A 15963-nucleotide genomic window follows, 5' to 3' on the forward strand; every position below is an offset into this window, starting at 1 on the left:
GACAATGGAAGATTGCTGCGGTGGAGCTTGTCCTTACAACCCTACAGCTTCTCCATCCAATACAAGCGGGGAAGCCAACACCAGAACGCCAATGGACTGTCTCGACAAGAAGAACCATAGGCTCCCCAGGCCGACCTACCCCTGCCACTGTACGAGGAACTATAAATAACTGAGCAATGTGGACTAAAGTGAGCAGGCCAGAGGTCTGTGTAGACCTCATGGCATGCTCACTTATTATGGGGGGGGAGAGATTGTGATGGTGTGATATGTTATGTGGATGTCATTTTTTGTATATTCCTATTTTTAACAATTCCAGTTATTTTCATAGTGTTTTTCTTATTACATTGTAAGTCTACAGCCTCACTGTATCTGTCTCTTGATGACCCCCTGTAGTGCATTAATCCCTAAGGCCCTTTGTTCTCCTCTGGGGGGTCTGGAAACCCCTCAACTTGTTTGACTTTCCCTGGACAAGGAAGGGGGTCGGGGGGAGAACAGGAGCTGGGCAAGTCAGTTCCGGAGTGGACAGGATCGTGTTCAGAGAGCACTTCAGAGAGAGAAGGACCCATTTTATCCTCTGGTGCTAGAGTTTTGGAATCTGATTTCCCTGGACATTTTATCCTGGACTATCTTATCCTTTGTGTGGTGGACTGAATAGGGACCTTTTCGTATTTTTGCCTGAATAATGGTCTTGGAATTGTTCACTCTTCGCTTGCTCTGTTGATTGTGTGATACCAGAGAAGGATCCCGTGACACAGAACAATCACAATTACCATATTTTCCGGCATATAAGATGACATTTTAACCCCTGAAAATCTTCTCAAAAGTCGGGGGTTGTCTTATATGGCATGTGCGGAGCTCTGTGGTCGCCACATATGGTGTGGGGAGTGGTCCTGATGACGAGGTGCCTCACCAGGAAGTGCAAGAAAATCAAGCCCACCCTTTTATCCTACTCCCTCCTTCTTTCACCCGTCCGTCCAACCCGCCCTTCTCTGCCTCAAGTCTTCAGAGGATGGAAATGAAGCCACTCCTTCTTTCACCCATCCAGCCCACCTTTCTCTGCCTTTACACTCCTCAGTCCTCCATATAGTATTATACACTTCCCATAGTCCTCCATATAGTATAATACACTTCATAGTGCTCCATATAGTATAATGCACTCCTCATAGTGCTCCATAGTATAACACTCCTCATAGTCCTCCATATATTAAAATACACTCCTCATAGTCCTCCATATAATATAACACACTCCTCATAGTCCTCCATATAGTATAATACACTCCTTATAGTGCTTCATATAGTATAATGCACTCCTCGTAGTGCTCCATATAGTATAATGCTGCATCACCATAGTCATCCATGTAGTACAATTCACTTCCCATAGTATAATGCACCCCATAGTTCTTCATATAGTATAATGTACTCCCCATAATCCTCGATACAGTATAATGCAGCCCACATATAGTATAATGCTGCCACCCCACAGAGTATAATGCAGCCACTCCACAGAATATAATGTAACCCTGAGTATAATGCAGCTCCCCATAGAATATAATGTAGCCCTCCTCATATAGTACAATACAGCCTTCCATAGAATGCAATGTAGCCCCTTCAGTATAACGAGGCCCCCATACAATATAATGCAGCACGCCAAAGAAAACAATGTAGCCCCTGCATATAGTATAATGTAGCCCCCTAAGAGTATGATGCAATCACCCTCATAGAATATAATAAATTTAATAAGCCCCCCATAGAATATAATGTAATCCCATAGAATATAACACAGTCCACCTCCCCATAACTGTCATAGATGCCGGTATAGTTGAATGTGTCAGCACTGGCGGGGGGAGCCGGCGCTGGCAGCAGGCAACTCACTGACTGGGGGCCCCTGGGGGGAGAGGGGGCCTAGAAAGCTTCCTGGTCTGCCTGCCGCTAACGCCGACCCTGCCTGTATACTGCCACTCATACTGTTCCCTCACAGTCCCTTCTTCTGTATACTACCCCTCATACTGTGCCCTCATGGTTCCTCGTTCTGTTTACTGACACTCATACTGTGCCATCAAACTGTCCCTCCTTTCATTCTCTGCCCTCACTATTCCTCCTTTATATTTACTCATATACTGCACCCTCACACTCTCCCTCCTATTTACTGCCCCTCATAATGCGCCCTAACATTGTCCCTCATTTTTACTCCCCTCATACTGTCTCTCCTATTTACTGCCCCTCATGCTGCACCCTCACACTGTCCCTCCTATTTACTGCCCCTCATGCTGCACCCTCACACTGTCCCTCCTATTTACTGCCCCTCATACTGCACCCTCCCATTGTCCCTCCTATTTACTGCCCCTCATACTGTCCCTCAAACTGTGCCCTCATTGTCCCACCTTCTGCATAATGATGCTCATACCTCACCCTCACACTATCCCTCCTTCTGTACACTGCTACTCCATACTGTCCCTCCATCTGTATACTGACTCATACTGTGCCATCACACTATCCCTCCTTCTGTTTACTGCTCCGCATACCGCGCCCTCACTGTCCCGCCTTCTGTATACTGCCCCCTCATACTGTGCCCTCACTGTTCCTCATTCTGTTTACGTAAAAAGAAACTCAAAGCGTATGTGGCACTAATCACCTTATGATTTCTTGAATACCCCATTTTCAGTGAAAATCTATTACTAGAAGTTAATTTATTTTCTCAAAAGCAAAAAAAAAAAAAAATGTTAAATATTTTTAAAATACAGTACAACGCATTTTGGCTGCTATTTTTACAGTGCAGTCTTCATCAAGTAACAAAAAAACAAACAACATGCAAACGCACTATCATTCTGTTTACTGCCACTCATACTGTGCCCTCACTGTTCATTCTTCTTTATACTTACTCTTAGGCCGGGGTCACACTGGCGAGGAATACGGGAGAGTGAGAGGCGCAAAAAGCACGCATTAGACACGGACAAATGATTCTCTATGGGGTCCCTCGCACCAGGCGTATATTTCTCATCCGTATTCTACGCTCCGTGCCAATCGCAGCATGCTGCGATTGTCAGCGTACTACGCCCGTAGTACGCCAATGCAAGTTTATGGGTGCGCAAAAAATACGTATTACACACGGACCACACATGTGACCTGCGAGAAATACGCACCAGGTGTCTTTTAGCAAAGCCGGCAATTCAGTGCGCGATACAGTAAACTCACACTGACAGGTTTAATAAAGAAACGAATGAATAGATATATACACATAGAATATATATATATATTGTGAGGTAGCGCTGTCATGTAAGTAAGGGGTTCTCGCTTGCAGCGATCGAAAAACACATCCGGCACAGGATTTTCCAACAAATCATAGTCTATGAGGTTTATTCATCCTTCATAAACCTCCAGCAGCAATATACACAGCATTACAGGAGAGCGTCCATTATACAGGCTATTTAGCCCCAGGGTTATCTCACCCACTTCAGGGTTCCCATATGGCTGTTTCTCCAGGCCGCAGAAGTCCACTCACTCCTCAGGGACTCTCAGATACTGGCCGCCATTACACCCACAGCCGCTCCACAGGCTGCTGTTAGTGAGGAGATCCTTCTCCTCACGGGACCTTCCAAACTGGACCAATCAGGTCCCAGCATTCACTCCATGTGACCTAACCTGGCCACATTATATGGTCCATAGCCACGCCCACCGGGTCACATGACTATGACCTCACCACAGGTCCTTCACACAGACATATATACTTTACAATAGCATTCATAAACATACATATGTCTCTATCTCAAGGTCACCCACCTTGAGATACATAATGGCTCTTCAACCACTCACACTCTTGGGACATCCACACAGCGCCCCCTCGTGGACACAGTGGTCATTACACCACATACCTCCCCCCTATGTTCAAACTTGTGGGGTTGAACACACAACATCACACCAGGGTCTCGAGACCGGGCACGTATTGCACCTTGCCCCACAGGTCGAGAGAACTGTCTCCATTTGTCATACGGCCTCATCTCTACATTAGGCCTCCCCCCGAAGGCGTCGAGCAGCCTTCATATTACTCCGCCTAACCAATTGTTTGACACGTAGACACTGCAAATGCATCTCTTTCAGGACAGCTACTCGGTTTGATGTGTTTTCCCTAGCTGATACTATCACCAACTGCCGAGTCTCAGGTGCCCAGTGCACCTTACACGCTTTGACCGCCTCTTTGAAAGCCTCATGCACACCTTCCTCAGCACAGGCTTCTTGCATGTCTTCTGGTACATCAATTACAACCTTGAAGGTCGTGGACTTGCTCTCATCCTGGACAGATGGCTCTGGGTTCCCCACGGACACTTCCCTCAAGATATCTGTCATGACCGGATGACTGTCTTGTGCAGCTCTTGGCTCACCATCTTCCTGAAATTTACAGTCTTCAGGACCCTTTTCCAAGATGGGCTTTGTCAGTTCTGCCTTGCTATCAGTCGGGGATGTCCGCTGTACGTCTTCGCCCATCCACTTCTCCCACAGAAGACCTTTTACTACTCCACTGAGTTCTTGGAGAACTTTATCTCGCTCCTCTGCCAGGTAGCGACGCTCATCCTCTCTCCTGAGAATCTCCTGTTGATGCTTCTCTTGGGCCTCTCTGAGCACCTCCATATCCTTCACTATAGCTTTGTTCATAGTTTGACACGCTGACAGGTGACCCCTGAGCTCAGAGACTTCCTTCTCCAGCTCATCCACTCTGTGCTCAGCTGTTTGTCTCAGGCCTCTTTCTTGTTTGACACATTCATCCACCTCCTCTCTGAGGGCCTTATTCAGTCCTTGCCACGTTACCATGTGGCCTTTGAGCTCAGAGGCTTCTTTCTCTAGCCCTTCTATTCTGTGCTCCCTTTCTTTCTCAGAGCCACAGTCACCCCCAGAGATTAAGTCATCCCTCCAGTTACTCACTAACCGTGTGACTACTTCCGCCGTCTTACCCACCAGATCAGCGTCAGTTTTGTCACGAGATGTCAGGTCCGTCCGTTGGGCTGACATACCCCTTTTCCCAGTCACTTCCACCTCTGACCTCTCCCCGTCAGGAACCGTCACCGTCTTAATATCTGTTAGCCCAACTATAGGAACGTCTCCCTCCTCGTACCATAGGTCATCCAACATGACAAAGTCCCGGCCGCCCTCCAAGGTATACACCAAGTCTGGTGGTATCCCGCCACCTTGGCACTCACTGCCTCCAGGCCCCTCAAACACCACTCTGTCTAGCATATAGTTCACCGTGACCCCATGTTTACAGCGAACCTGGGCCATTTTCTCGGTCAGACAGAAAGTGAGAGGAGTTCCTATCAGAGTCACCTGACTCTTGGAGTCCAACCGTCCCGAGATTCCTTCCCGGTGCAGCATCACTGTACACACTTGCGGCCCGTCATGCTCCGGAAAGTATATCCCACATTCTGGAAACGACATACACGTACACTGCAGTTTCCCAGACATAGCACTGGGTGACTCAGTGGGTGTCACTTCTTCAAACTTGGCCCCTTTCTGGACCACCACCCCACTTTGGGTTGCCGCCCCCTCCCGGGACTCTACCCCTTTTTGGGTTACCACGCCAATTTGGGTCACCGCCCCCTTCTGGGACTCCACCTCTTTTTTGGTTACCACCCCCATTTGGGACTCCACCCCCTTTTGGGCTACCACCCCAATTTGGGTCACCGCCCCCTTTTGGGACTCCACCCCCTTTCGGGATCTCCCCATGTCTGTTATACCGGTCTTCTCAGACCACAGTTCACACCACACAGTTTATGTCTCTCACGATACCAGACAAGTCCTTGTTGGCACCACCACAGCTCCTGCTGTCACCGATCACTGGCACCACCAGCTGCTGTTCACACACACAGCGGCTGGAGTCACTGCAGCTCCTGCTGCGCCGTCTTCATGGACCCGCCGATCCACCGGAAGCCGCTTGTCACCTTCGTGACCCCACTGAGCCACATCAAGCCGCTTGTCACCTTCTTGACTCCCACTGAGCCACCGCAGGCTGAGTCGAGAAAAAAGAAAAAAAAAAACACACCACAAAAAAAACTCACGTGTCCTGACTGTGCGCTATTCAGGACGCTCCTGTCTCCACCTGAGACCTTCCAACACACAGGGCGCACCGGGTGAGATTCAGGGAGCGACCCTCCTCCCAGGGTCTCCCCACACACCGGCCTCACCAGGTCCAGGGGCTCAGCGGGTGCTATTCAGGACATCCGTCTCGGCCTGAGACTGCCCAACACTTAAGCCTCACCAGGTCCAAGGTCCTACCATGTGCTCCAGGGCTCTTCCCAACACTGACCCTCCAGGACCTTGCTCACTGAACCCTCCAGGAACACAGTCTTTACCACTGACCCAGGTCAGTAAAACACTTTTTTTTTTTTTTTTTTTCCTTCTTTCCCGACCGGCACCTGCTGGCCGCGCAGGTTCTCGGACCTCTCTACCGCAGAGGTATCCTATAAGTCTTTGCCACTGACTCCTGTCAGCACATCACATGGCTTTAAGACCGTCAGCCCTCCTGGCTCAGCGTTGCCCCCAGCAACCGAATCTGCAGTCCTTTTCCGTTGCCCCTAGCAACAAGGCTACAATATTGCCCTTTGCTTTCTCCACCATATGTGAGGTAGCGCTGTCATGTAAGTAAGGGGTTCTCGCTTGCAGCGATCGAAAAACACATCCGGCACAGGATTTTCCAACAAATCATAGTCTATGAGGTTTATTCATCCTTCATAAACCTCCAGCAGCAATATACACAGCATTACAGGAGAGCGTCCATTATACAGGCTATTTAGCCCCAGGGTTATCTCACCCACGTCAGGGTTCCCATATGGCTGTTTCTCCAGGCCGCAGAAGTCCACTCACTCCTCAGGGACTCTCAGATACTGGCCGCCATTACACCCACAGCCGCTCCACAGGCTGCTGTTAGTGAGGAGATCCTTCTCCTCACGGGACCTTCCAAACTGGACCAATCAGGTCCCAGCATTCACTCCATGTGACCTAACCTGGCCACATTATATGGTCCATAGCCACGCCCACCGGGTCACATGACTATGACCTCACCACAGGTCCTTCACACAGACATATATACTTTACAATAGCATTCATAAACATACATATGTCTCTATCTCAAGGTCACCCACCTTGAGATACATAATGGCTCTTCAACCACTCACACTCTTGGGACATCCACACAGCGCCCCCTCGTGGACACAGTGGTCATTACACCACAATATATATATGTACATATATATATATATATATATATATATGCATGCATTCTATGTGTCTATATCTATTCTTTCGTTTCTTTATTAAAACTGTCATAGGGCTCCATTATATGTCCATTTTGCAAGCCTGCGAGAAAATCTCGCCATACGGATGCAGACATGCGCAAAATACGCGACCACACCTTGATTACGGATGACATACGGAGCACTATTTAGGGGTCCGTCATCCGTATTACGCATGTAAAATACTGACCGTATTTTGCGCAGGTTAGTGTGACTCCAGCCTTATACTGCATCCTCACACTGAACCTCGTTCCTGCTCCTCATACTGCGCCCTCACACTGTCCCTCCTTCTGTATGATGACCCTCGTATTGCACCCTCACACTATCCCTCCATTTGTACACTGCACCCTCACGCGGTCCCAACTGCTGTATACTGCCTCTTAGGGTGAGTGCACACGCTGCGGATTGGTCTGCAGACTTTTCCACGCGGATTTGGCAAAATCCACAGGTAAATCCGCAGGTCAAAAGACCTGCGGTTTCACACCTCTACAATGGAGAAGGTGTGACCCCGCAGCGGATTCCGTACAAAGACTTGACATGCTGCGGATTTGAAACCGTGGAAAAATCCCCAGCATGTGCACAGCGTTTTTTGTTTTTCATTGATTTTAATGGTACTGTACAACGCAGCAGAATCCGCAGCGTGTGCACACACCCTTATACTTCAGCCCAAGAGGTTTATGCAAAATCACAGGACAATTGTCCAATATTGATCAGCGTCTCGGATAAAACTCTACAGTCCAATGCAAAACGGATTAAAACCTCTGAGGGTAAAAACGGACACCGATGACACCTGGACCGATTTTCGCATCATGAGAAAAATCACTGATGTCTGAATGAGCCCTTACTGAGAGCATAATAAATTAAGTAATTAACAAAGTCCGATCCTCCTTCATGTTGCATTGAAATAATTCTGCTGTGTTTGAAAAAGAAGGAAAGTAAAGAATTGAGGTACGCTGCAAAAAAAAAAAAAAAATTGCAAAAAAAAGTTTAACCTTTTTTTTATCCTTTCGTTGTTCCCAAGTCTAACCCTCCTTAGGATTGGCACAGGGATTACTTAGGGTTCCAAGCAAACGCCAAAATACACTTTCTACTCCAAGCGGATACACTTTGAAGACCGCAAAGCAAAACACACAGGTTTCACGCGGAAACATATTGCTCAGTGAAGTGTAACTTTAAGGCGGTCATATGGATGACCCCTCTGTGGTCGTACGTGGAAGAATTTTAGAAGCAACAATGTAAAAAACTAAAAAGTGGATACCGGAGATCAAAAGTGGATCTATTAAAAACACAAGAAAAAAATACAATAAAACTAGAAAAGCCACACGAGGTTCCTTACCAGATACGTCAGACAGATGCGAGGGCGCTGGATGCTCGGTGCTACGGTTCTTACAATGCATGGATGACTTCTAGGCTCTCAATGTGCTCGTCCAACCCTGCAGGAAATCAAGGTGAAATCACATTAGCACAAGGCAATCACAGGAGCTGCTGACAGTAGGAAGCTTAGGGCTTGTGCACACTTTACAGGTTTGGTGCGCTTTTGCCGTGCAGATTTGCTTGCAATCCTGGCGCCAGCAAAGTGAATGAGATACCCGCAATTTTTGCTGCGTTTTTGCAAAAATGCTGAAAGAAGTGACATGCTGCAGTTTGCAAAAATGCAGTTTTCCAAATCAATCAGGAAAAAAAAAATCAATGCATGTGCGTGAGATTTCTGAAATCTCGTAGTATTGTAAAACGCAGCTTAAAATTTGCATTAAAAAAGCAGCAAAAACGCAACGTGTGAACGTAGCCTAAGGCTGCTTTCACACATCCGGTGTCAGGATTGCGGCGGCGTGTGGCGAAAAGCCGTACCGCCGGATCAGGCCTGCAGCGGTGACACCGGATGCAGATGCGGCGCCTGATCCGGTTGGAAAGCATTTAAAGGAGCCGCACCGGGGACGAGAGAGGCAGCGGTATGCGGGGGGGGAGAGATACACGCGCGCTCGCCAGGCACTTGTGGGTTAAACCTCACAGTGTCCGCGCATGCGCTGTTGAGAAAGCCGTTCCGGCGCTGCAAAAAAACGTTGCAGGCAACGTTTTTTGCTGACGCCGGACGGCGCAGATTTTTCGCTTCCGGCTAAAAACGGAGGCGCCGCATGTCCATCCGGCATGATGCGGCGATCATTAAATTCTATGTGCCAAAACCGGATCCAATTCCAAGCAGCCTAAGTGAGCAAGATGTCTGATGCTATTTGTGCCTTTCATGATTTGCACCATATTTATTGCTTGTTTGTTTTTTTTTATGTTTTTTTGTTTCATTTTTAGACTTTTGACACATTTGTAAAAGTCTTGCACCGTTTTTAATGCATCTTGCGCCAAGTCCGTCAATGTTATTGTGAGATCGTTTTATAAAGCAGATCCCTTGGCATTTTCCCCATATAAAAAATCCACTTAGGTTAACTTCTCGCAATGAGTTTTTTTTCCACCGGGTATTTTTGCTGCACATAAAAAAAGGAGTGTCATACAGTTCCAGCAAAGTGGATGGGATTTATAGAAATCTCCTGCCCACTGTATTTTTTTTCCCGCTGTATAAACTTACTCGGGTGTGGGTTTGAAATCCGCTACATATAAAATTCTATGTGCAGATTTTCCCCCTAAACTTCCAACAGATGTGGAAAATCGGTTACTAGCGCATTTCTGCTACAGAAATCCAATAAAAACACATGTGATCGCACGTGACTGCATCAATAAAGTTTTGTCAAAGCCAAATACCAGGAAATATCAAAAATATGAAAAACAAAAGTACTAAAAAAAAAAAAACAGAATGAAAAAACAATGCGCGTAACCTAATTTGCCAAATAGGTGCAGAAAATCTGCAACATCAACAACTCACCAAATACTCACAAAAGTGTGTAACCTTATGTTAAAAGGTCCCTCCTTTTAGCAAAAGCGGCGTGTCTTTGTTAAAAGGGGTGCGGCTTACGGGAAAGGGGCGTATTTTAACATGCAATATTGTGCTCATGAAAACGAACAAAACCTCTGGTGCACATTTTTTTAACTCAAAGTAATTAATAAATGGTGTAAAGTTAGGAAAGGGAGTTATCATTTTGCTTCTGCTTTTTGGGCCATTCTGAGTCTTATTTATTGTGGCATTTGTGACCTTTTTTTGGTCTATCATTTTGTGTTTTTCATTTATTTTTCATTTGCGCCTTCTTATTTTTCAAATGTGCACTTTTTTAACTCCTAAAAACTTTATTTCATTTTTTTTTTCAAAATTTTTTTTTTCCCGTTTTCCAGTATACTGTGTGATAAAATGAATGGTGTCATTCGAAAGTACAACTCGTCCAGCAAAAAAAACCAAAACAAAACAAAACAAGCCATCATATGTCTACATGGATGGAAATATAAAAGAGTTATGATTCTGGGAAGATGAGGAGGGAAAAAATGGAAATTGGGGTTAAAAACAGACAAAATATAGAAAAGTAAATGCAATAATATCAAACTCAAATTATTATTTTTTTTCACGCAAAGTTATGAATTGTGCACCATTTTGAAGAATTTGGCACAAAAATGTTAATACCGCGAGACAAAAAAAAAGAACAGTGACATAAAAATGAAAATGCAAATAATGTTTGCGCTTTCTAAAACAAAATTGGACAGTTTTGATAAATATGCCCCAATGTGTATTTCAAGAAGGGAAAATTCAAAAATAAAAGAGAATTATTAAAATGACCAAGAAATTAATAAAAGAAATGCCTCAAAGAGGAATCAATGAAAGGTAGCGAGGAAATATAAAATGCAAAGCGCCTGATTTACAGAAGGAAACTTTCCAACGGATCTCCGTCATTGAAGGGATTATACCATGAAAGTGATTCATTTGCTGAAATATTAACATTTTGGTCATACAAAGCCACGTTGCTTATAAACTGTTGGAAGAAGAGAGTGGCGGCGTGACCAATAGAAACCGATCAGGGCGCTATTTCATTGGCTTGAATAAATCTTCGGGAGATCTGACAGCTGTGGGCAATGTAGTGTTTATATGGCCAACAAGCTTGTCAATATCCAAACATCCAATATCCAAACTTCTAATATCCAAACTTCCAATATCCAAACTTCTAATATCCAAACTTCCAATATCCAAACTTCCAATATCCAAACTTCCAATATCCAGACTTCAAATATCCAGACTTCCAATATCCAAACATCCAATATCCAAACTTCTAACATCCAAACTTCCAATATCCAAACATCCAATATCCAAACTTCAAATATCCAAACTTCCAATATCCAAACTTCCAATATCCAAACTTCCAATATCCAGACTTCCAATATCCAAACTTCCAATATCCAGACTTCCAATATCCAAACTTCCAATATCCAAATTTCTAATATCCAAACTTCCAATATCCAAACTTCCAATATCCAGACTTCCAATATCCAGACTTCCAATATCCAAACTTCCAATATCCAAACTTACAGTATCCAAATTTCTAATATCCAAACTTCCAATATCCAAACTTCCAATATCCAAATTTCTAATATCCAAACTTCCAATATCCAAACTTCCAATATACAAACTTCCAATATCCAGACTTCCAATATCCAAACTTCCAATATCCAGACTTCCAATATCCAAACTTCCAATATCCAGACTTCCAATATCCAAACTTCCAACATCCAAACTTCCAATATCCAAATTTCTAATATCCAAACTTCCAATATCCAAACTTCCAATATCCAAATTTCTAATATCCAAACTTCCAATATCCAAACTTCCAATATCCAAACTTCCAATATCCAGACTTCAAATATACAGACTTCCAATATCCAAACATCCAATATCCAAACTTCTAACATCCAAACTTCCAATATCCAAACATCCAATATCCAAACTTCAAATATCCAAACTTCCAATATCCAAACTTCCAATATCCAAACTTCCAATATCCAGACTTCCAATATCCAAACTTCCAATATCCAGAATTCCAATATCCAAACTTCCAATATCCAAATTTCTAATATCCAAACTTCCAATATCCAAACTTCCAATATCCAGACTTCCAATATCCAGACTTCCAATATCCAAACTTCCAATATCCAAACTTACAGTATCCAAATTTCTAATATCCAAACTTCCAATATCCAAACTTCCAATATCCAAATTTCTAATATCCAAATTTCCAATATACAAACTTCCAATATCCAGACTTCCAATATCCAAACTTCCAATATCCAGACTTCCAATATCCAAACTTCCAATATCCAGACTTCCAATATCCAAACTTCCAACATCCAAACTTCCAATATCCAAATTTCTAATATCCAAACTTCCAATATCCAAACTTCCAATATCCAAATTTCTAATATCCAAACTTCCAATATCCAAACTTCCAATATCCAAACTTCCAATATCCAGACTTCAAATATCCAGACTTCCAATATCCAAACATCCAATATCCAAACTTCTAACATCCAAACTTCCAATATCCAAACATCCAATATCCAAACTTCCAATATCCAGACTTCCAATATCCAAACTTCTAACATCCAAACTTCCAATATCCAAACTTCTAACATCCAAACTTCCAATATCCAGACTTCCAATATCCAAACTTCCAATATCCAGACTTCCAATATCCAAACTTCCAACATCCAAATTTCCAATATCCAAATTTCTAATATCCAAATTTCTAATATCCAAACTTCCAATATCCAAACTTCCAATATCCAAATTTCTAATATCCAAACTTCCAATATCCAGACTTCCAATATCCAAACTTCCAATATCCAGACTTCCAATATCCAAACTTCTAACATCCAAACTTCCAATATCCAGACTTCCAATATCCAAACTTCCAATATCCAGACTTCCAATATCCAAACTTCCAATATCCAGACTTCCAATATCCAAACTTCTAACATCCAAACTTCCAATATCCAAATTTCTAATATCCAAATTTCTAATATCCAAACTTCCAATATCCAAACTTCCAATATCCAAATTTCTAATATCCAAACTTCCAATATCCAAACTTCCAATATCCAAACTTCCAATATCCAGACTTCAAATATCCAGACTTCCAATATCCAAACATCCAATATCCAAACTTCTAACATCCAAACTTCCAATATCCAAACATCCAATATCCAAACTTCCAATATCCAGACTTCCAATATCCAAACTTCTAACATCCAAACTTCCAATATCCAAACTTCTAACATCCAAACTTCCAATATCCAGACTTCCAATATCCAAACTTCCAATATCCAGACTTCCAATATCCAAACTTCCAACATCCAAACTTCCAATATCCAAATTTCTAATATCCAAACTTCCAATATCCAAACTTCCAATATCCAAATTTCTAATATCCAAACTTCCAATATCCAAACTTCCAATATCCAGACTTCCAATATCCAAACTTCCAATATTCAGACTTCCAATATCCAAACTTCGAATATCCAAACTTCCAATATCCAAACTTTGCTTCTAAACAAGTCACCTGGAAAGTGCTAAACTCCATTATACAAATTAATTCCACCTACTTGAAGCCCTTTGTGTCTAAGGAAGGTTTGACTTTTCTTCACTTGTGCAGAATTACGGAGTAGCAGGCACTTAAGGTTAGAAAAAGTCATCCAGATGGCAGTAAACTTTTCTTAAACTGCTATAATGGTTAAGATGGTTAAAAGGGTGATCCAAAACTAACTGTTACTTTACTCCTAAATCTTATTTTATTTAATCTCAGAATCTAATCTTTTTTCTAATATACTTTAATTAAAAATTCCCTATTCTTCTCTCACTACACTAAGTAACTACTTTATTTTATTTTTCTACTACTTTCTCCTGATTCCAGTGATGTGTCACTTATTGGTCTGCATGCTGCCCTGCTCTAGCAGTTCTCTGAATACTGAGCCCTGAATAACCCCGCCCACACCACTGATTGGTTGGCAGAAAGCAATCAGTGTTGGGGGTGGGATTACATAAAGCAGGAGGAACAAGATACGCCACCCACATCACTGATTGGTGGCTTTCTGTGTACACTGTGAGCAAGCTGCCAATCAGATGTGTGGGTGGGGTTGGACTAGGAGGCAGGAGACACCTAATCCTGTAGTGATAATCTCTTGCTGATAAAACACTGATTTTATTAAAACAACAACCAACGGCCCAGTAAGTGACACATCACTGGAATCAGGGTTTCTGCCCCTACATTGTGCTGCTCTCAGATAACATAGACAAAAACCTGTTGACAGATTCCCTTTAAGAGATTTTAATTTAATATGTAATGAAAAGATCAACAACTTTCAAATAAAAAGTAAATGAAAAGTTGCCAACTTTTTTTGGGAAAATGGTATGATTGGCATAGCCCAAAAAATGTTATTGGAAGGTACAACAACTGGTTTGTCACGGGCGGTTCATTGATAGCGATTTCTTAGTAGAGTGTTTCATAATGTTACGTCTCTTACAGTAAAGAAAGCATGGCTGTGCTGATGGAGACTCCTTCCCTTTACAGATAGTCAGTGCTATAGATAAGTGACAGTGTGCCGCTTGGCGTTCTCAAACAATTTTGCCTTTATACAATCTCTTCCGCAATTATTGAGGCTTATGGGAAGGGTTAAAAAAAAACATGGCCGCCTTCTTCAAAGAACAGGATGTGTCTGACACTGCAGCACAAATTAAGCTGCAATACCACATGTGACCTGTCGAAAAGAGGGCGCTGTTTTTTTGACAGCCATTCTTCATATTTTCCACACCCAAATATTTTTTCCAGCTCCCTTATCTTCCTTTTATCAAATTTTACCAAAAAAAGCGACCTGACTATTCAAGATGTAGCCAGGAGAGTGCTTCATAAAGTGGAGAAATAATACCTTCTTCTCAAGAAGCAATTTAATACAAGAGCATGTTCTTTTAGTTGAAGTTGCCATAGATTGGCATTGGAAAACACACTACTGGCTCTTTCTTTGTCGAATGACCTCGAAATGACAGCAATCCCTATGAGTGAGTAATCTGCTCCATTTTAAGCTACAGATAGGGTTCCTTGCTATTGGAATTTATGGACCTGGCTGTTGCTGGGCCTCAATCCAATAAAAGCCTAAGACTAAGACCATTGGAGGGTCTTCTTGCTTTGTCGCTTATTTAGAGACTAATATAATTTGTTACAAACAGTAAAATTGTATCAATAAAAAGGGAAAAAAAATCAATATATTGAAAGTAGTTCATATAACTTACTTCAATTATGCCAGGTTCCCCCATCCGATCCTATCCGATAGCCTCCCTATCCCTTGTACCAGTAGATCTGTGCTCAAAACAAGACTCCATTTCTTATGTCGGCCCAAAACTGGAACAATGTGTTGAAAAAAAACAACTGACTGCTTATTTATATACTGTAGTTAAAACAGTCCCTTTATCTTTTTTCTGAATCACCAGTGATGGAAAAGGAGGCTGGCTTTGCTACTGAAAAAATCAGTCATCCAGCCCTGTTCACATTCTGGGTTATGTGCATAGGATCAGAAGGGAAGCCACCTGGGGTATAATTGCCACCAGAAGTTAGGGTCATCTTTCCAATTGGGAATGGAATTACCACCAGAGGTTAGGGTCACCTTTCCTATGGGGAATGGAATTGCTGCCAGAGGTTAGGGTCACCTTTCCTATGGGGAATGGAATTGCCACCAGAGGTTAGAGTCACCTTTCCTATGGGGAATGGAATTACCA

At 43.1% G+C, this 15963-nt stretch overlaps 1 protein-coding gene across 12 annotated transcripts in view; it reads right to left on the minus strand.

Annotated features, from left to right (window-relative positions):
* NRXN2 (neurexin 2) overlaps positions 1-15963 on the minus strand; it is a 900728-nt gene that overhangs the window by 693296 nt on the left and 191469 nt on the right. For all 12 annotated transcript variants that reach the window (XM_073578443.1, XM_073578436.1, XM_073578438.1 and 9 more), the window contains exon 2: positions 8614-8710. The gene's annotated coding sequence lies outside the window, so the exon portion shown is untranslated. The remainder of the gene's footprint in view (positions 1-8613; positions 8711-15963) is intronic.

This window comes from Dendrobates tinctorius, unplaced genomic scaffold, assembly GCF_039654945.1.
Source record: "Dendrobates tinctorius isolate UK_male_01 unplaced genomic scaffold, ASM3965494v1 ptg000059l, whole genome shotgun sequence".
In the NCBI taxonomy this organism is placed as follows: Eukaryota; Metazoa; Chordata; class Amphibia; order Anura; family Dendrobatidae; genus Dendrobates; species Dendrobates tinctorius.